Here is a 20,997-nt window from a genome sequence, read left to right on the forward strand (position 1 = left end):
ACTTACAAGACGATCCTGTAGCTGAAAAACAAAGAGAAAAGTAAGTGAGGAAAGAATGCTGAAATTAGTTTTCTTGCTAGCTTTCTTTTTTTTTTCTAATGGTTTATTGTCAAATTAGTTTCCACATAACACTCAGTGCTCATCCCCACAAGTGCCCTAGTCCATGCCCATCCCTCCTCCCCCCCACATCCATCAGTCCTCAGTTTTTGTCATCATTCAAGAGTCTCTCATGGTTTGCTTCTCTCCCTTTCCCCCACCATTTCCGCCCTTCTTCTCCCCCTTGTTACTCCGTCAAGTTCCTCCTAATCCTCCTATACGTGCAAACATATGGTATTTGTCCTTCTCTGCCTGACTTATTTCGCTCCCTTGCTAGCTTTCTGAGAGGGAATATCAAATGCCCACGGAGGGAGTATCAAACCCTATAGGTATTCCGGTGCACAGTGCTGGAGGAACACAGCTCCCATCATGCCTGGTGGGATTCTGCCTCCTGCTTCGTCTGAGAGGCTTCAGGAAAGGGAGATGATTTATCTCTTCCCTTTTGCAGTGACTGGTAGCTGCTTAAAATCCTACAGGGGATTGGTAATTTAAACTGTGCTTCTTTTACTTTCCTTCTCCCTATTTCTGCTCTCCTGTGTAAGCTTTCACACATTCGTACTTCATACAAATGTCCTCCCTCCCTTGTTGACAAGTCATAATAAACTTCAGATAGTTTCCTCTGATATTTTTATGTCTACACATTTATATTATTCATAATATTTTGGGTTATTGAGGGAGGTTTGTATTCCCCTTAATTTGTTCATTCCTTGGTTAGGGTTGCAGCTAGGTAGTGAAATAAGCACGTGATGGAGAAACATGAAAGTCTGTTCCCACAGGACAGAAGCAAAGGATTGCAGACCCTATATTAGAAGCCAAAGACAACTAATATATAGGAGCAGGTATGGAACTTACTAGTTATTTCTGAAGTTTCACCTGCTGGAAAAATGGAAGGGAAAGAAAAGAGAGAAATCAGTGTAGAACTAAGTGAACTCAAATCTCCTATGATGGGCTTAAAAACGGTAACTGTAGAGAGAATGCAGGGAGCTGCTCCAAAACCTGCCTGTTAGCTCATTGTGACGTCTGGACTTAAGCTCCTACCTCTATTTTGCATCCTGAGGCTTGCTTCTGCTGGTCTGGAGCAAGAGAGTGGCTGTGTTCTTTCCATTCCATTTCTTTCTAGGGTGGTAAATGCTTGAAATTTCTAGGGGTTTATAATGTCTTAAACTTGTACTTCTATGCACTTTTGTCATTTTCATTTATCTATTTTTCCTACCTAACTGTTTAGTTGATCTGACATTTTCTTCTCACTCCTTTCTTTTTTCCTACTTCCATTTGACGCACTCATTTTTGTTAATTAAAAAAGTATTCTGTGCATTTTTCATTTTCTCCAAATGGTCTGTAATTTAAGGGAAAGCTAAGAATGAATAAATGTAGCAGTATAATTTTCATTTATCTATTACTGTATGTTTTAAGAGTTTACACGTAGGGGAGAGGGAATTATGCAGGAAAGAAAAGGGAAAGGGAATCCATGTACCCATATAGATTTTTGGGCACATGGTAGTTATTTGGGGACTTTAGGCCAGATGAGACCCTTCCTTTAGCCTCAGTGAGGTGAGCTGGCTTATGGTTTCTCCCTTATAAGAATTAGGAAAACATCTAAGGCTGTAAGTCTTGGTGATAATTAAGAGTACTGAGGAAGGAGGCCCTGATTTAGAATAGTTGATAAATGATGGCTAAGGTTCATTTATAACAGGAAGGTATTTAGAACCAGTGTTTAGAACAGACAGCATCCAGTTTTAGTGGTCATAGTATGATTGTGTGGGAGACTGCCTGCCCTCTCCATGTTTTGAGTTTCTTTCCTCAAGATTACTTATAGGACTGTAACCTCCATGGCACAAGAGATCAACCAAATCTTTCTTTTATTCATGACTTCCTCTCCAGGCCTCAGCTCATTTTCTGATACAAGAGCTCACCTACTTGAAAGAATGCTTGAGTACATCTGACTTGCCTTCTGATAATGTCCTCTTGTTTAGCTTACACTCTGGAATGCTATCACTTAATTTCCAGACTCAGAAATCCCAATGACCCAATTTGTTTTGACATTCTAGAATTTGACACTCCTTTTGCCCTAGCTAGTCACAGTATGAGTTTACCTTTTACTGTCTTTCACTTATGGTTTATGCATCTGCCAGTTCCTATAATTGCAGCCCACCTCCTGTCATATCCTGTTCCCTGAAGCTGTGTGTGTGTGTGTGTGTGTGTACGCACGCGTGTGTTGGGTATTTGGGGCAAGTGGATAGGATAGGACATGAGGAAAAACGCATTGAAAGAGAAGATTGGAGAACTCAGGGTAGGTTAGATCCTTAGTAGTATTCCCTGGTACACCTTTCCCAGGAAATTGGTAAGAAAACTGATCAGACCTCAGTCTATTTAAATTTGATTGTTTTATCCTTCTTTTACATTTATTTTTGAAATTTGTTTTCCTTTTTTTCATTTTCTTTATATTGTCTCTGTTGTCTTTGAGTAGGCCCTTTATGAACTACAAAGCACTTCAGAAATGGAAAGCTAACCTTATTTCTCTTACTTTACAAAATTCTGTATTATCATAGAAGCCATTATGACCATTACTGGGGAAACGTTCTTACTTTGTTCTTTAAAAAATAATCCTGGAGAATTCTCAGTAAATGGAAACTGGGATGCATGAAAACATGTCTAAAAAACTATCCTTATGGTAATAGATACATTTGGGACTGGAGACAGGCCCTCTATACACTGTAGAAGATCAGAGAATACCAGAGGAAAAAGATAGATAAGGGACTCACCATTGGGCCCAGTATATTGCACTAAAAATAGAAACAATCATAAATTACTATGGTTGTTGAACATGATAAACACACATGCCATTAATTTTTTCCAAACGGGAACTGTTAAATAATGTCCCAGAATTACCAAATTCCCATCTTCAGGGTTAAATGTTTTTTATTGGACTATATCCTTTCCATAAAAATCAGATCTTCTTCTAGGATACTAGTAACCCTGTTTTAGCTGGAAGGAAAACCACTTCATTCTTGCCTTGACTACTACAGGTGTGTGAAGTAAAATCTTATTGTATTCCTTTCCCTCTGCTTTTCCCCATCTTTTTCCTCTCATGTCATTTTTTTTGTCTTCTTTCTCATTTCTTATGTCCTCCCCCAGATTATCTCTGTTGCACCTTTGCTTTGGAATATTCTTCTGATGATTATAGATGAGCTACTCTAATCATTATTAGAAAAATATTATGCTATTATGAATTTGAGTGATATATATGAGTTGTTATGTATATAAGCAACTTACCAATAGGTCCTGGAGTTTGCACTAAAAAGAAGTCCAAGTTGACATATTAAGATGGGTGTTTGAAGAATAATTTTTTTTTATAATTTATATGCATTATTACATCTTTTTTTACACAAAGATGGAAATGCTTTGGCAATCGTGAGTGTATGCAAGCTTTAAGGTAAGTTTCAAACTATTTTTTTCATTTTTTATTTTTAGTTTTTTTCTTACAAATAGTTTATTGTCAAGTTGGTTTCCATATAACACCCAGTGCTCCTCCCCACAAGTGCCCTCCTCCATGCCCATCTACCTCCTGCCCCCCACATCCATCAGTCCTCAGTTTGTTTCTCAGCATTCAAGAGTCTCTCATGGTTTGCCTCTCTCCCTCCTCCCCCCCCCATTTCCCACCTTCTTCTCCCCCATGGTCCTCAGTTAAGTTCCTCCTAATCCTCCTATACGTGCAAACATATGATATTTGTCCTTCTCTGCCTGACTTATTTCGCTAATTTTATTCTAGAGGTGAGGCTTTGGGAGATAGAATAAGGGAGAAGTGATAACAGAATTAGAACATTAGGGGAAACTAAACCAGTTATGATAACTATACAACGAAAGAGATAGTTAGCCTATATTGCAATATTTCAGCCTGAGATGAAGGTCTCTCTAGAATCCTTGTCAACCTAGGAGAGGTTCAAGACATTAAAGGTTGAAACCTTTTCTTTCTTGTCAGTAACAGAAGATACTGCTTTTTAAGTGGATTGGCCCATACTTGTACTAAAATATTTCTGACCAACTAATATGCTCTAGGGTAGGTGTGAAGGTGGAAGATAAGGATGTGTAATCTCATAGCTTCCAGCTTATTGACTATATTGCTTTGATTAGCTTGAGTATCTCTGGGCAAATAAAAGGTCAACAAAACCTTCAGTTTTTAATGAGAATTTGGCCTTCAATTGATTTTCTGATTAAGCCTTTTGTATTACTTGCAACATTCCTTTTACTTAAGAATGATCCTTGATTGGTAAACTGCATGTGAACTGGGAGAACTATAAATACCTGTTAGAAGGCCCTATCTCTGGGCTTCCCTGAGCGTAGTGACCATGTATTTTGGCATGTTCCTTATAGGATCCCTGCAGGTTGTGTATATGGAGTTTTTACAGGATATTTTGGCTCCTGGGGCTTCTAAGTCAGGGCAGCTCCTATACGCAGCTTATGGACAGCCAAAGAGGATAGTTCCTGTGTGGCTCTGTAGACACCTGCATAGACAACTTCGAGACAACTACTACCACAAAAGAGAGATAGCTGATGATGCAAGCTGTGGTTCCTACCTTAAGTTCTGCTGAGTAGCCTGGTGTCAGTTGAGGACTGGGATCATCTTGTATGTCTGCATGGTTAATTGAATCTGGAAAGACCACCCCTCCTCCCAGCGGGCATTGCATTATCTTTCTCCTCCAGACCTTCATGGCACTCATGATGGGAAATATCTCAGTTCTGACTCATAATCCCCTCAACCATTAATTTTGATATTTTTTTCTATGTGAAAAAGCTAGAAAGTGTCTTACCAGCTATGGATATCCTGGGCCATGAGCTATAGACAAGCTAGAAATTTAGGTTATTTTGCAAAAATAATTTAATGTTTGCTTTGACTATATCTGTTAAAAAAAATTGCCCTTGATCCTAGAATAAAATTCCTAGGACACCTACCTTTGGTATAAGCCACTAAAATCTTTTCATTTTCATTTCAAATTTTATTTTATTTCTTCAGTTTTCCTGTATTTTCTTACTCTTTTTTAACTTTTAGTTTGTGACTACTTGTAGCTTTCCTTTTCTTCTCTTTCTCAGTTTTGTTTATTTTCATTTACTCTTTTTTTTCTTCTCCTGTCTCCAACTCACTTAATCTTTCTTTTTCCGGTTTTCTTCCTACTTTTGTTCTTTTCAAATTTCTTTTAATTTTTCTCTTTTTAACATCTTCATTCTCTGTGTGTTACTCTTTGTGTTGCATTTTCTCTCACTTCCTCTCTCCATAGGCCTTTGTGTCTCTGATTTCTAATATTAGAATTTTATTGTTTCCCTTGCTAATAACCTATTAGAACCGTCAAAATGGTAGTGGAAAGAACTCAACTAAGAGCACAACTTCAGTCCTAACTTCATTATTAATTGTCCTCCTCCCCTTATTGTTTTGAGATTAAACAAATTTTTATGGGAAACAATTTTTCCATCTCTATCTGCTTTACCCACCACCATTGAAGTGTTGGTAGGCCCAACAAAATAATGCATGTGAGGGTTAGAAAAACTGTAAGCCATTAAAGGATCACACAGAGAGCTTGCTTCAGCAGCACATATACTAAAATTGGAGTGATACAGAGAAGATTAGCACAGCACCTGCACAAGGATGACTCACAAATTCCTGAAGGAATCACACTAAGAATGACCAGGTACCTATACAGGACTTCTATTCATTCTGTCAGGTGACTATGGGGAACCTCAAATCATATTTCTTTAGTTTTCTAATTTCAAAAATTCCTAATTTTTCTTAGGAATATTGTAATTCAGTGTGTGTAGTTATAACTATTTGCTCTTAGTGTATAAAATGTAATTATGGGTGACTGTATCTTAGAACCTGTTATTTATGTTTATGGAAAAATGCAGTAAGTCAAGTTGCTAAAAATTGGTGAAAATAAAGCTATCTGTCTTGNCGACTGTATCTTAGAACCTGTTATTTATAATGTTTATGGAAAAATGCAGTAAGTCAAGTTGCTAAAAATTGGTGAAAATAAAGCTATCTGTCTTGAAGAGAGCTTTTCAGAGCAGTTAGAGATAGAAAGAAGCTTAAGATTTGCGTTATTTTGAACATAATCTAGTAACAAGAAGTTTACGTGCTGTGTTCTAAATTTTTATTACATGTTGGTTCTAAAGAACCAGATTATATAACTTGGAAAAGACTACTCCTAAGGGGTTATTTTTTCACTTTATATTTCAGCGTCAGAGTTAATATCTTTTTATTGAAGAACCTCGCTGAATCTAACCTCTAAGAATTCTGAGTGGGATAATGAGGCAATGGAAACACTTGATCCTGGAGTTTGTGAACAGGAATCGTTGAAATAGAAATTGACTTGCAATTCTAAGCATTCTAAAGGACCAAAAGGCATTGTAATTGAGATTTAGGTGACTTACCAATGGTTTTTTGAGAGAGCTCTAAGGAAAAAAAAAAAAAGAAAAGAAATCAGTAGGTACTCTCAGGCTTTGAAGGCCATAGTTCTCATTTACATGCTTTTCCTGGTAAGAATCTGTACCACTAAATTTGGGCTCAGATGCAGTGTGGTAGTAGGGAAGTTGAGGTGTTTTTTGCTAAGATGATAAGACAACTTAATATATATATATAAGGGCCTCTTTATTTAATGGATCCACTGAGACGGTAAGTAGCAAAGGTACTAAATGGAGGACACCCCTTTGGCCCATTTAAACCCCTGTAGGTGATTGGAAAAATCCTTCTCCACTTAAACTTAATTTTCTTACTCCCTTTTTATTTCACTTCTTTTCATTTCACTTTGTTTTTAAATATATCCCTTGTATGATGTTGATAAGCCATTGGAAACCTTTAAGGGTTCATCCTCCACTTTACACTTTGTGTTTAGCAGTGGAATGTACATTCACATGATTATTAATGACTTATTGAAGTGCTAGATAGAAGAAAGCAAAAAAGGCCAAGAAAATGGGAACCCACAAACTCCCAAAATCCCAACATAGGATTCAAGGAAAAGCCCCTAAGATACTGCAGGAAATTAAAATTTCTCTACAGTGACTAATCAGACAGTAAACTTACTGATAGGTCCTGTACCGCCAGCTGAGAAACAGAGAGGGAGAAAATCAGTATGCTTCATCACTGTGAAGGAAATAACCATTCTCCAACACTTACTCTAGAGGGAGTGTCATAAGTAGAAATCCTAGGAACATCAAGCGATTGCTTGCATGACAATCCTCGGATAGGCTCCCTGTTGTACAATATGGGAGACTTAGAGGAATAGAGTCCCCCTCCCCCACCTTGTTTTCAGTGATGTTTGAAACTTTTAGAGGATTGGGATAGACTCATTCCATTACTAATTTATAATGTCCTCTTTAAAAAAATTTCTCTCTCTCTTTCCTCCTCATTTCATTAGGGACTTACTGTTATTTGAAAAGTGAACGTTCCCTTGCTGACAGGGCATTATGACTGCTATTAAGAGGGTCCTTTTCTTTTCTATTTTCTTATGTTAGCCCATGGGCTTTGCAGTTTATCTACTTCATGCACAGCTTCTTTGAAATCTGTGTAATAGGAATGCTAGGGAAGTTGAGAAACATGGTATTAAGGAAACAGGGTAGGTCAATACTTAAGACCTTGTAGGTAAGAAATTAAAGAAACCAGAGTGGAGAAACAAATTTGATACTTACGAATTGGTGCTGTGAATTGCACTGAAATACAAAAAAGAAGAAAATCAGTGTGGTTTGATATTATTAGAATGATCATGCCACCAATATTCTTTTTAAAGAACCTGTGAAGCAACTCAACCAGAGGGAGAATTATTACTACAGATCAGTAGATAATTTTAGCAAAGGAGTCCCATAGCCCTCCCACCAGATCAAGTCATTCAGTGTTCATCTTAAATGGCAAAGGGGGATGTATAGAACCTGGGCTGAATGTTGTAAATCTTTCTTCACTCTCATCCCTCCTCTTTTCTTTGCCCTGCCCAACACTCAGTTATCTCAAAGGATTGACACTCCTAGGGGTAGGTACAATGTCTTTTGGCCATTTTTCACCACCCTCCTCTTTGGTCTTTATCATGCTTATTCTTTTGTCTTCTAGAATTACCTGCTCTTCTTGTAGCATTACCCTCAGTTTAGGAAAAGTCCACAGTAATTGTTTTAACCATTTTTATCATAGTTGAGAGAATTTTTTTCTTGGCCATTATTTTAAATATGAATGATTTAGCTTTCCCTTGTCTTAAACTTAGTGTCAGTTCAGGCTGTTTTGTTTCATTTTGTTTTGTTTTTTTCCCTGATGGTCTGGGCATTAGAGGTGTCAGTAAATCAAATATAATCAAGAAGTGTGGATGGGAAGGCCTAGAAATGGAAAGAGCTTGGGTGAGGAGAAGTCCCATATACCACAGAAGACCAAAGAGTGTCAGAATTAGAAAACAGAAAAGGAACTCACTTATGGGTCCAATGGCTCCAGCTAAAATATGAGAAAAGCAAGACAGATTAATTAGAATGGTTATTTGTCACAGAAAATTAAGTGTGAGTTGAAATTATTTTGGGGAAAACATCATAAATAACAGACACAAGGAAAAATATTTCTACTTCATCAGAGGAGCACATAAATGTCATTCTTCATTCCCACCCTCGTAATTACTGGGATCCGACAGTTGGAGCTGCAGGGATCCAGGGGTCAAGGTTCCTGTCTTGATGGGTCACTGTAACTAAGTAGATTCCACAGACAATTGCCATTCTTCCAACTGGTCTCATTTGAACAAAATCTATAGCCTCATCTTCTGAAGGAGAAAGTGGGAATTTCTCTCTCTTGTGGGTGACCTTAATCATCAGAGTAACTTGGCCTACAATATCTTAGCATAAGAGAGAATAGAAACTCTTGGGCAGGCTTCAGACTTTTGTAGGTGAAGTTAGTGGATAAAGGGATTGAGGCACTAGACCCACATGCTTAGCAATAATAGCCTTCTCCTTTACAGACACATATGCACAGACACCTCTCTGTATCTCTTGGGCTACATATAGTTTAGTGACACTTCCTCAGTGTTTACTCTTGACAGTGTTTACTCTTGATTGACTTTTGATTTTTTTAAATCATGTTTCATGTGTACAAATGCTCCAGGAGGAGTAGACACAGAGTGTGATTTGCCATGAGCCCTAACCCACAAATCATTCTTCTTCTCCTTTAGGGTTGGTCCTGCCCCAGGAGCTCAAGGTCTGAACATCCTTAGCAGCGATGGACAGAAGTATGTTAAGAAATGAATGAAGCCTTGGTAAGTTTCATTTTTCTTGTCACTGGCTTTAAGGCTACTCTTCCTGTGGAGAATCTGAAGGGATGGAGGAGCTAGTTATACTTAGCTCAAGAACACTCAACTTCTTATTTCTTTTCTACCTACAGAGGATTGAAACCCCTGCAAAGTAGTGGTTCTAAACCACCTGGGGATCTTGTGAAAAATGCAGATTCTGATTTAGTAGGCATTATGTGGAAATTCTGCATTTCTAACAAACTCCAAAGTGATGCTGATGCAGATCCTTGGATCCATTTTAATCAGCAAGGCCATTAACAGATTGGTAAAAATCTAAGAGCATTTATATGTCACTGTGTCCATTTATTATTTTTTTCTTTTCAAAATCAACTGCTTCTTTCCCATCCCTCATTTTTTATTCTCTACCAGTGCTTCTGCCAGAGATGTTTGATGTAATGTCCTTTAAATGCGATCTGGACACTTCCTCCAGACTGATTCTTTGTTAATTGCAGGGCATGTACATTCCATACCACCATCCACAGCAACCTAGGGACCCTCAATCAGTGAGCTGGGACACACTGCTCTCTTCCTCTGAGTGTGATTGGGATTTTTAGCAAGAGGACTTCCTGCCTTTCTAACACTTTTCTCTTTGCTAATTAATCTCAAGATTTTGAGAAAACCAAAAGTGATAGTACTTCCTTACAGAGGCTCCAAGCTTGTTAAAATAAGAAAAAGAAGCATTGGGATACCTGGGTGGCTCAGTCAGGTAAGTGTCTGCCTTAGGCTCAGGTCATGATCTCATGGTTTGTGAGTTTGAGCCCCTCATTGGGCTCTTTGCTGACAGTGCAGAGCCTGCTTGGGATGTTCTCTTTCCTTCTCTCTCTCTCTCAAAATAAATAAACTTAAAAAAAAAAGAATAGGAAATAAAGAAGGACAAAAGAATTGGCAATTTGTACAGGAGGAAATAAAAACATCCATGACTAGGAATGTCTTACATATTCTAACAGTGTATAACAGTGTAGTAAAGCAAAACACATGGGAATTAAAGCACAGAAAAGAAACTTACTAATGGGTCCTGCAGTGCCTGCTAAAATACAAACACAAAAAGATAAGTCTGGAGAGGGCATGCCTGAAGAATGTACATTTCAGGGAGCTTCAGGTCAAGTATTTACTACATATTACATTTACATGGAAAGCAGTAAGAAGGTCAGTCTGTATTTTCCCCCTTTTTTCCCCTCAGGTGACCCATAAGATCATATTTCCTGTAATTATTTTTCTTGTTTTCAATTTTTGCTATCTTTCTATTGTCAGATCCTTCAAGAAGTATCTATTTGTTTTTGATACACAACTACATTTAATCACAGGATTTTCCCTTTCACTTATTAATCAATTTTATTAGAGTTTTTACTTTGCTAAATAAGAAAATCATCAGTTACTTAGAGAGATCCTGAAATCAGCCTCAAGTTACTCATGCTGGTAAAGGCAAAGGAGAACAGTTAAATAGTAAGTTGTTGTTCTCCTTTCCTCTTCCTTTTTTTGTGCCTCCTCAACCTCCACCCCAGCTTCCTCAGTAGTAGGCACTTTGTAGAAGAAGATAAAAGAACTAAACTGAGAAATAGGAAAAACTTACATAAAGGTTCTGGAGTTGCTTTGAAGGCTTTTGTATTACCTATAATGAAAATTGAGAAGAACTATGAGAGATAAATGTTTGTTGTTTAAGCAAAAAAATATTACAAATATAATCTTATATAGGTTTAGACTTTTAGAGAACATGAAATGTAGACGGTCCTATTCCCTCCTCCCCACATGTGAGCTACAAATAGTCTTGAGGTTAAAATCCAAGACTAGAGAGTCCCAGCTTTACTACTCTTTAGTTCTATGACTAGGTAAGTCTCTAAACCTTTGGAACATTACTTTTCTAAACTTTAAAATGAAAATGATATCTCCTTTCTTATATCGAATGGCTGCAGTGAAAAATCAAGAGTCATAATGGTTAGGAAAGCTGAAAAGTTCTGTCAAAATTGTTATGAAAGAAGTATTCGGTGACTACAAAGGAATGAAACCCTTTGGCAAAATAGAAAGTTTTCACTGTGTTTAAGGCATTCAGCTTCAGTTTACTTTCTTTTTACTTTCTTTATTTTTCCCTCTTATTCCTTACCATCATTTGGAAAGTTCTGAATGCTGGTGACAGTACATTTTCATGAGTATTTCATTGTGTTGGTTTTTGTTTTTTGTTTTTGTTTTTTTTTTGCTTGTTAATCTGTTGGGTTCAACTCTTAAAAAATATACTTTTATATTCCTTAGTTACCTCAGTACCTTAGTCACATCTGCTGACATTGCAGTGAGATTTGGGAGCAGTCAAGAACCGTTGCTTCTGCCTTGCGAGTAACCAGTCTTACTTGAAGATGTTAAAAGCCTCTTTACTGAAACAAGTTTATTTATGAGATGAGCTAATTTTCCCATGTGATTTTGAAGGTTTTCTGTATGTGTAAATCTATGATTTGGACTTTTAGAACCTACTTTGGTCTTCCATTTTCCTGTTCTGGACATCTTCACTGAAATTCTACCTTTCTATTGTTTTCCTTCCCACTCTTTCTTCTTTTACCTATTCAAATCTTTTTTTTTATGTACTTTTATTTCTCTTTGTTGACCATCCTTTAAATGCGGAAGTATTATTTTAAAAAATTATATGTAACAAGAAAGCTTTTAGTGAGTTGAAAAATATATAATTGATTTCTCTTGAAATAATTATAGTTTTTACTTATGTATTTATGACTCAATTTTGTTTGTTGTTGTGTTTGGGAGGAAATGGTAGCTTTTCATAGAAATGATGAGATCTCAGCACTTGGGAAGAAATATCACCTTTTTTGTATTATAGACCAAGGTAACATACCTTCATTCCCACTACCAAATAAAGATAATTTACAAAAGACAACCCCCATATATTTAATATTTAAGAATATTAACCCATATCACAAATGGAAAATATATTTTAGTTAAGGTACTAAATCTGATCAATTAGTAGCAGCACTCTGGAGATGAGAAGAATTTTAGATTGTATGTGGGCTGAACAGGAAAGAGAACTATGATCACCTACTGATACCTGCCACAGGCAAAGGCATAAGCAGAGGTGGAATGTATATCATATATTTTCAAAAAATTTTGAACTGAGAATTTGTGGCCTTGCCTGGTTGAAAGCAAATAAGCACAAGAGTGAAAGGTTTCGCTTATTTTCAGAGTGAAGAAGTAGATAAAAAACTTAATTATAAGATTTGAATATCCTGCCAAAATACTAAGTATTATGTAATTTTAGATTAAAGACCTCACTTCTATGGATAGTCTTCCTAATGAAAATATCAGAATTAGTTCTCATAGAGAGTACCAAAATTTCCATACTAAATGGAAATACTGGTTGTCCTTGTGTGGGGGAGTCACATGCTCAGTTGCCTCAGCAAGTCTCCTGAGGCTTGAGATTGTGAATCTGTCATCTATTCAGGGTAGTAAGGAAGTTGGGAGTTTGAAAACTGCATACCCCATCTAGAAGCATTCATATGCAAAATTTACAATAAATCTTTGCTGGTCAACCAATGTGCAGGTGACATTGGGCTAGTGGATTGCCAATTTGGAGGCTTTCCTTTAAAAAGGAAGGGATTTAAGTGTGCATCCTACATACTTCCACAACAGTGCAGTGTGAGATCTGCCTCACCACAGGCTGTGGCTGAGTTGAGATAGACCAAATGAATCCCCTTGCTTTCTTTAATTTAATCACAGGTATTGGTTGGGTCACATTTATTTTTATTTTTAAAAATTCTTCTTTTGTTTTATTTATTTTTAAGACAGAGAGAGACAGAGAACCAGTGGGAGAGGGGCAGAGAGAGAGGGAGACACAGAATCTGAAACAGGCTCCAGGCTCTGAGCTGTCAGCACAGAGCCCGATGCGGGACTCAAACCCACAAACCGTGAGATCATGACCTGAGCCGAAGTCATATGCTCAACTGACTGAGCCACCCAGGCGCCACTGTTGGGTCACATTTAAGTCAAACCTGTGATGCACAAACCTGTTGAGGTTGTGACGCACCTGGAAGTTGTGATACTTTTTAGAGAAAATTATGAAATTATCATCTTTGAACAAGAAGCAATTTTACTAGTTGTAAGTATGACCAAAAGTAAATATTCAATATGAAAACTTCTTTCAGAAGCACATAGCTTAGAAGAAGAAAATCTGTCCAACCAGGATTGTTTCTTGTTTCTGAATTTGTGTGTGTGGGGGGAGGGTGTAAGAGAGATTTTCTCTGATTGCCTTACTTTTCTGCACCTTATTCCTCTCATTATTCCTTTGTTTAGAAAATATGTTCATCTTGGTTTGGCAATAAATGGAAATCAGTTCCAGGAGACTGATTTAAGCCTTAATTTTTCTTCCTTCTCCATTCGTGTCTTATATTTTTACTCACATCTCTCTTCTGTTGTTTGTTTTTCAGTTGGTTGTTGAAATTAGTTATATAAATGTTTTAAAAGCTTAATGACAGGTTAAATAACTTGCCTGTGTTCAAAGAGCCAGTAAATAAGGAGCTGGAATGCAACTCCAGGCAGCCTGGCTCCAGAGCCTGCATTATGTAACAGCCTCTCTGTTTATTTATAATACATTAATAAATAAGCAAACTTATTTTTAAAGGGGTTTTGAAAAGTCTTATTATACCACTCCCAATTCATGGAGAAATAACACATGTTTTCAATAATAGAGATGAACAGTAACTTATTCCAAAGCCCACAGCCAAAGTAAAGAGCATAATTTTCTTCTTTGTGGGGCTGGGAGGCTTGTAGTTAGAGAGGGACACAGAGTCAAGGGAGGGTCTGTTTGGGATGGAAGAAAACCAAACCTGCTCTATACGTTAAGGAGAGGGGAGTTAATGGAAGAGGAGAATACAAAGATATAGAAAAGAGAAGCTGTGACTGTTGAAGAGAAGGTGAAACTGGGAGAGGAGGTCCCATAACCAGACATAAGAGGAGGAATTTTCTTTAAGACAAGAAGAGGAGACAGGTAAGCATAATGTAGGTAAGATAACAAATGAAGGAGAAGGCAGAGAATGATAAGCTTCAAGCTTGGCCACTCTGACATAGCAGGGAACAGATCAGAGCCCTACAATATCAGATTTTGAAAGGAGAAGAAAAACTTACTCATGGATCCTTGCACCAAAGCTAAGACTAATTACAAATATTCAGATCAGTTTAGAGTTAATGGTTTAAATAATCCACCCATTTCCCGGGAGTCTTTCCAGAAATTGTGCCCTCAGGATACTTTAGACCCTCCATTCCCCCATAGGCACATGGATTACCACCCTTGCAGGTCTTGAACCTTCTTCCCCCTTGGACACTATCCAGGAGTAAAAGTGGCCAGGAGAGGATCCAGGGTTACTATATTTTAAATATTCTGATTTCATTCAGCACCTTTTCTTTTCTCTGTTTTCCATTTCTCCCTCTTCCTTTCTTTTCTCAGTTTGGAAAATCTCCTCTCCATTATGTAATAGCTTCAAGAACCAAAGCAAGGCAATGTTAGAAAGGTTCCAATTTGGGGCACCTGGGTGGCTCAGCCAGTTAAGCATCTGACACTTGATTTCAGCTCAGGGCATGATCTCAGTGTCATGAGAATCAGCCTGGAGATCCCATCTGGCTCTGTGCTGAGGATGGGGCCTACTATGATTCTCTCTCTCTTTCTCTCTCTCTCTCTCTCTCTATCCTTCCCACCCCCTTCTGACCATGCTTGTGTGTGCTCTCTCACTCTAAAAAAAAAGTTTCTAATTTTATTAAAAAAACCTGAGATTGAGAGAAGAGAAGTTCTGTGCTTGAGTGTGCTAAAAATTATATGCAGTTTTATGGGGGTGCTTGGGTGGCTCAGTGATCTAACTTCGGGTCAGGTCATGATCTCACGGTTTGTGGGTTCAAGCCCCACATTGGACTCTGTGCTGACAGCTTGGAGCCTGCAGCCTGCTTCAGATTCTGTGTCTTTCTCTCTCTCTCTCTCTCTCTCTCTCTGCCCCTCCCCTAAGCGTGTTCTGTGTGTGTCTCTCTCTCAAAAATAAATAAACATTAAAGTATTTTTTAAAATAAAAGTTATATGCAGTTTTAGCCTCCAATTTTTCTGAGTTTGGTTCAGTGCACTTTTCTCTGTACCCCACATGGTTTTCTCTTTCTGTTCCTTTTGGAATATTCCTTCACAATGCAAATTAACTACTTTCCTACATATTGACTCTCCTTTTTTTTCTGTTCTTTTATTAATCTCTGGAGGGTTCCTCTTATAAAATGATCTAAATAATAGGGAAGGTTTGTGGAACTTTTAATAAAAATTATGACAGTACAGAAATATAAATTACTATTGAATGAACCCCACTATATTCAGTGAAAGAAGTATGACCATTTGTCTTATTTGCCTTATGTTGAAGGTTAAATTGCTGTGTGAAGTTTGATCTTTGATCATTTACATCATCTTTTGGGGACCTTATTTAACTAATCTCTAAAAGGACAGGGTTTAACAATACTCTGTTGAGCTCAACGTTCAATGATTCAGTTAGTCTAAATCCATAAACTATAGTCCTGTATTCCTAGGTCTTTCAGCCTCAGCTGATAAAGTCTAGGATAATGGGGAAGCAAAAGAGCTGACATTTTAAAGTTAGGGCCTGCCTAGGAAAGGGCAGACAGGGAGAAGTTCCCCAAATACCAAGGGTTCATGGCAGAGAAGTAATCAGGAATGTGCTCAATTCCCTAGTAAACTATGCTAAATGGACACACAGATAAATTCCTAAGGCCATTTGCTTAAAGGCATCAGAGTTAATGTGCTTTGAAGAGAAGCTTCAGAGAGAAGCTCTCACACTGCCCTCCCCAGGGATTATCAAATCCTCTCTGCCACCTGTGGTGTGATTTGGTCATGGACTGTGTGAGTATACTGTGTTTTGGGGCTATGATGGAGGCCCAGAAGACATGTAGGACTGGTGAGGAGCAGAGAGGCCATTTACTCTTTCTTTTCAGCCTGTGTGAAGATTGAAACTCTTAAGGGAACTTAGGAGACACAAGTTTTGGTTGAACCTTCTTTAGCTGCCTTATATTTTCCTTTCTTTTGAACTCCGGCTTACTCACATTTCTCTCTCTTGAACTGAGAAATAGAAAAGAGACTTAAATACCATTTTTGGAGCTGACACTGAGGAATAATAACAAAAATCCACAGGAGTCTGGATTAATTGATTTCATGAACTACAGTGGGAGATCAGATGCTAGGATACTTGGATTTGAATCCTAGTTCCTCTATGTTATAGCTGTGTAACCTTGTACAAGTTACTTGACTTTTCGTGCCCAAGATTATTCATTTTAAGTACAAGATTTATAATCATATCTACTTCATAGGATTGTTATGCAGATATAAAGTACTTAGTACAGAGCCTGGCATATATACTCTGTATATATTTTTATATTATTGTTTTGAATTGCAGTCCTTATCTATGTATACCTATAGAGGTACCTCTCAAGAGGGCCTCATTCATCCTGTGGGAGCACACAGCATATTTAACTTCAGGGATGAATGGTTCCATGCATCTTTCAGCTAGATACTATTTATAATAACTAATTATTCACCTTCCTCTGAGATTCAACCCAATATGTATCACATATCTATTTACCTTATTCACCATCAGAAGTTCATTCTCATCTGAAGGAGCATATTATCATAATGATTAGTGTAACTCCTAATCTGATTTTCTTTCTTACGGTCTAAAATCCCATCACACCATGCTCTCTGAAATTCAGATCAGCAAATTCCCCTCTATCTCTAATTTCTTCATATGTTCTCTTTACTGTTTTGTTTTAAGAAACCCAATTGTCCTTTAAAATACTGTGTCTCTTCCAGCCCTCTGAGCACTGGCTATTTTTTTATTCCATACTATACATACATACATATATACATACATATATATACATACATATATATATAAAACANGATTAAGTTTAATTCAAATTTTTTACTTTGAATTATATTTAAAAAATTGAAGTAATATTTTTTTCACATATGCATAATGTCTTAAATTTCTTGAAGCTTTTTAGTTCAGGAAGATAACTTTAAATTGAATAATTTCTTTTTTTTTTTAAGATAGAGTATGAGCTGGGAGGGGGTACAGAGAAAGAGAATCTTAAACAGGCTTTATGCTTAGCATGGAATCTGATGAGGGACATGGTCTCACAACCCTGGGATCATGACCTGAGCTGAAATCAAGAGTAGGATGCTGAACTGAACAGGTGCCCCTGAAAAATTAAATATTTTCAATGGTGTCCTAGGGGTAGTTGGACAAGCAAGGGATTTAGAGTAAAAAACTTAGTGTTTAGAACTTCAGTTTCACTTTCTATGAGCTATGTGCCTTTGGGTTAGATAATATCGTTGAGCTTCACTTTTCCCATCTCTAATACCTATAAGTATGGACTCAACAAACATGGCTTCTTTTAATTACAACTCTCCTCTTTGCTCCCATTCTCTGCCCTTTTAACAACTTCCTTCCTCCTGCTTCTGAGTGAAAGAAGGTATTTTGTTTTGCTGAAATCATCATACCCAGCAAAAACCATTTGAATTCTCTCTTTATTCTTAATCAATGGACTTTTCATTTTCTAAAGCTTCCATTAATTTCAGATAAAATGCTCAGTGATGGAGAAGGAAAAGAAGATAAGGGACAAGACTAACCAGAGTTAGGGCATGATCCCCAGGTCTGTGATACACCAAAGAGAACAGAATTAAGAAACAGAAAAGGAACTTACTCTTTTGTTCTCCTAAAAAGAAACACAAAAGGTTTATGTGATTGTTTGGCATTTTTTGTTGCTGTTTTTAATTTGGGGAGTATCAGAATAGGGAACCCCTGGGAACACCAACCCCTGAGTCAGTCCTGGCTCAAGGAGGTAAGGGATTAGATATCTCCATTGTTGCCATTCAAACCTGGGGACACCTTGAATTGAATTGGAGAAAAGTAAAAGAACTTACCAATACTTGATCGAGACAGTGCTGAAAGAAAACAAAGCAAGAATGAGATCTGTGTATTATAGGGAGAACTTCAGATTCCATAGCTACTATATAAGGAAGAGATTGTGGGAAAGAAGACAGCCATGGGTCACATCCCATTTTCTATTATCAGGTGCAATGCAATGCTGTGGGCAGATAGATATCCATTTACGGATTGGTTTGGGGGTATGAACTTTAGGCTTTTGGATATTTCCTCAGTAATACTCTCATGGTAGGGTAGGATTGCAGCCTATCTTTTAAATTTGTAAGAGAATAACAATGTTTAGGGGGATTGCTAGTTTCTTAGTCCATTGGAACTTTTCTGCTTCTATGTTTTTCTTCTTTCCAGATCTTGCTGTTTTTGTTCTTTCTGTTTTCCTTCTCTACCTATCTTTCTCCTCCTCCTCTTCTATCTCAATTTCCTTTCTCTTTTTTCTCCTTTGTTTGAAAGATCTTTTGCAGCAAACTATTGCTACTTAATAGCTTCAACAAGGGGTTTCTACTTTTTCAAAACTCATTTGTTTCCTATGGGAATGTTGAACAACAAGAAAACAAAATTGGGACATCACTAGATGTTAGAAGATAAAGAGTCAGGGCAGTGTAAAGGGGGCTTGCTGTCAAGATGGATATTTCACCTCCTCTAATCACTTTGAAAAGTTAGGCCCAATATATTTTAAAGTTTTAAAATATAAAACTAGTAAGTTTTCATTTAAAAATGAAAACTAGTAAGAGAAATCTCTAAGAGTCACATATCAAGAGGGAACCAAAAATTTTGATAGTGGGTAAGAGATTTCATCACCCTTATATCTTTTTGGGAGGTTGGGTTTTCAACATATGATCAGGAGTGAAAGTTAAGGCCACAGACATTGTGCCTTCGAAGAATTTGGGACTAGCTATCCTGTATATCTAAGGCTCACATAGGCACTATCTGTGAAAAGGGCACCATTAGTCTATATCTTGTTTGTCAGGGTTTGCACCAGGCCATGGCTGGAAATTGAGTCTCAAGCAACGATAGAACTCTCAAGGTAAGCCAAATTCAGGCTCACATTTGAACCACTCATGTAGGGAAAAAACTATGAATGCAGAAACAGTTAATAAAAAAAAAACCAACTAACCTATGAAATCTATGTACTAATAGTATTATTACACAATGGGAAGTTTATGAGGAATTCAAACAAGTGATAACTGATGAGCTCACAGACTAAAGTTAAAATACATTTGAGGTGACCTACTGACATGACAGACAGCCACAATTGGGGTAACACATAAGAAGAGAATTCAAAAGGAATTTTTAACAAAGTGGGTTTAATATATTTGGAGATGTGAAAGAAGGAATGGAATCCATAAAGCTTTAAGAAAGTATTAATTGGGAGCAAATATATTTGATATAAAGCAAAACGGAAGTGGCAGATACAGAATGTACAGTCATTAAATTATAAAAATCATTAGGTGGGGAAACAAAGAAAATGACTTAACTGAAGAAAGACTTAATGAATGGTAAATATGAGGGAAATCATCCAGGACCCAATATAGAGAAATAAGGAGATAATATGATAGAGATTGCTTTGCTGTTCACCAAAGCAATTTCGTTTTTCTCCAAGGCACGTATGTGGTGGGTAGAATTCCCACCACCCCCCAAAGTGTTCCCATCCTAATCCCTGTCCATGGAACCTGAATATGTTAGGCTACATGGCAAAAGGGGTTTAAAGCTATAGATAGAATTAAGGTTGCTCAATAGCCAAAACATGGAAAGAGCCTAAGTGTCCATCAACTGATGAATGGATCAAGAAGATGTGGTTTATTTATGCAATGGAATACGACATGGCAATGAGAAAGAATGAAATCTGCCCATTTGTAGCAACATGAATGGAACTTGAGGATGTTACGCTAATGAAATAAGTCAGGCAGAGAAAGACAGATACCATATGGTTGCACATATATGTGGGCTAGGAGGAACTTAACAGAGGACCACGGGGGAGAAGAAGGGGAAAAATAGTTGGGGAGAGGGAGGGAGGCAAACTATGAGAGACTTTTGAATGCTGAGAACAAACTGAGGGCTGAAGGGGGTGGGGGAGAGGGGAAGGGGGGTGATGGGCATGGAGGAGGGCACTTGTTGCCCTCCTCCATGGGATGAGCACTGGGTGTTATATGGAAACCAACTTGACAATAAACCATTAAAAATTTAATTTAATTTAATTTTAAAAATACAGTAAGTTGAAAAATTAAAAAGTCAATATTGAATTAAATGTCTACATGAATTCAACTTTTTTTTAAACTGTAAACTTGATCTTTGTACTAGATTTTCAAATTCAAAATAATTTTGTAATACAGTTTTTCTATTTGCAACAATTCCTGAATATGCATGATCCAAAAAATTAAAGAAAATTAGAAATTTAATTCATCACTTGTAGCCACATTCTATGAAATGCAAAACAAATTGCAAATTTTTCCATTAAATTTTTCTCTCAAGACAAAAGAAACAGAATTGAGGTTGCTAATTAGTTGATCTTAACTAGGGATATTATCCTGGATTATCTGTGTGGGCACAATGGAATCATAAGAGTCTTTAAAACTGGAAGCAGGAGATTGAAAGGTGTCAGAGAAAAATACATAACAATGGAAGGCTAGAGTGTTCTGTGGATG

General features: G+C 37.3%; 1 protein-coding gene, 1 long non-coding RNA gene and 1 other non-coding gene across 4 annotated transcripts in view; 1 reads left to right on the forward strand and 2 right to left on the reverse strand.

Moving 5' to 3' along the window:
• LOC144229016 (uncharacterized) overlaps positions 1-15 on the reverse strand; it is a 166,554-nt gene extending 166,539 nt beyond the window's left edge. The window contains exon 1 of the mRNA XM_077760966.1: positions 7-15. The gene's annotated coding sequence lies outside the window, so the exon portion shown is untranslated. The remainder of the gene's footprint in view (positions 1-6) is intronic.
• LOC144229017 (uncharacterized) lies at positions 10-18,359 on the reverse strand. 2 transcript variants are annotated; one of them, XR_013334326.1, is made up of 11 exons: positions 18,337-18,359; positions 10,960-10,998; positions 10,396-10,416; positions 8,531-8,551; positions 7,771-7,791; positions 7,166-7,186; positions 6,517-6,537; positions 3,370-3,390; positions 2,859-2,879; positions 949-972; positions 10-21 (listed from the first exon to the last, which is right to left on the reverse strand). It is a non-coding gene; the product is annotated as an uncharacterized LOC144229017 (long non-coding RNA). The 2 variants fall into 2 exon arrangements; XR_013334327.1 differs by lacking the exon at positions 18,337-18,359 and adding an exon at positions 18,117-18,129.
• Positions 5,667-5,769, forward strand: LOC144229018 (U6 spliceosomal RNA). Its single transcript, XR_013334328.1, has one exon. It is a non-coding gene; the product is annotated as a U6 spliceosomal RNA (small nuclear RNA).
• Positions 18,360-20,997: the final 2,638 nt, after the last annotated feature.

The sequence above is a fragment of the Crocuta crocuta genome, unplaced genomic scaffold (genome assembly GCF_008692635.1).
Source record: "Crocuta crocuta isolate KB4526 unplaced genomic scaffold, BGI_CrCroc_1.0 scaffold762, whole genome shotgun sequence".
In the NCBI taxonomy this organism is placed as follows: Eukaryota; Metazoa; Chordata; class Mammalia; order Carnivora; family Hyaenidae; genus Crocuta; species Crocuta crocuta.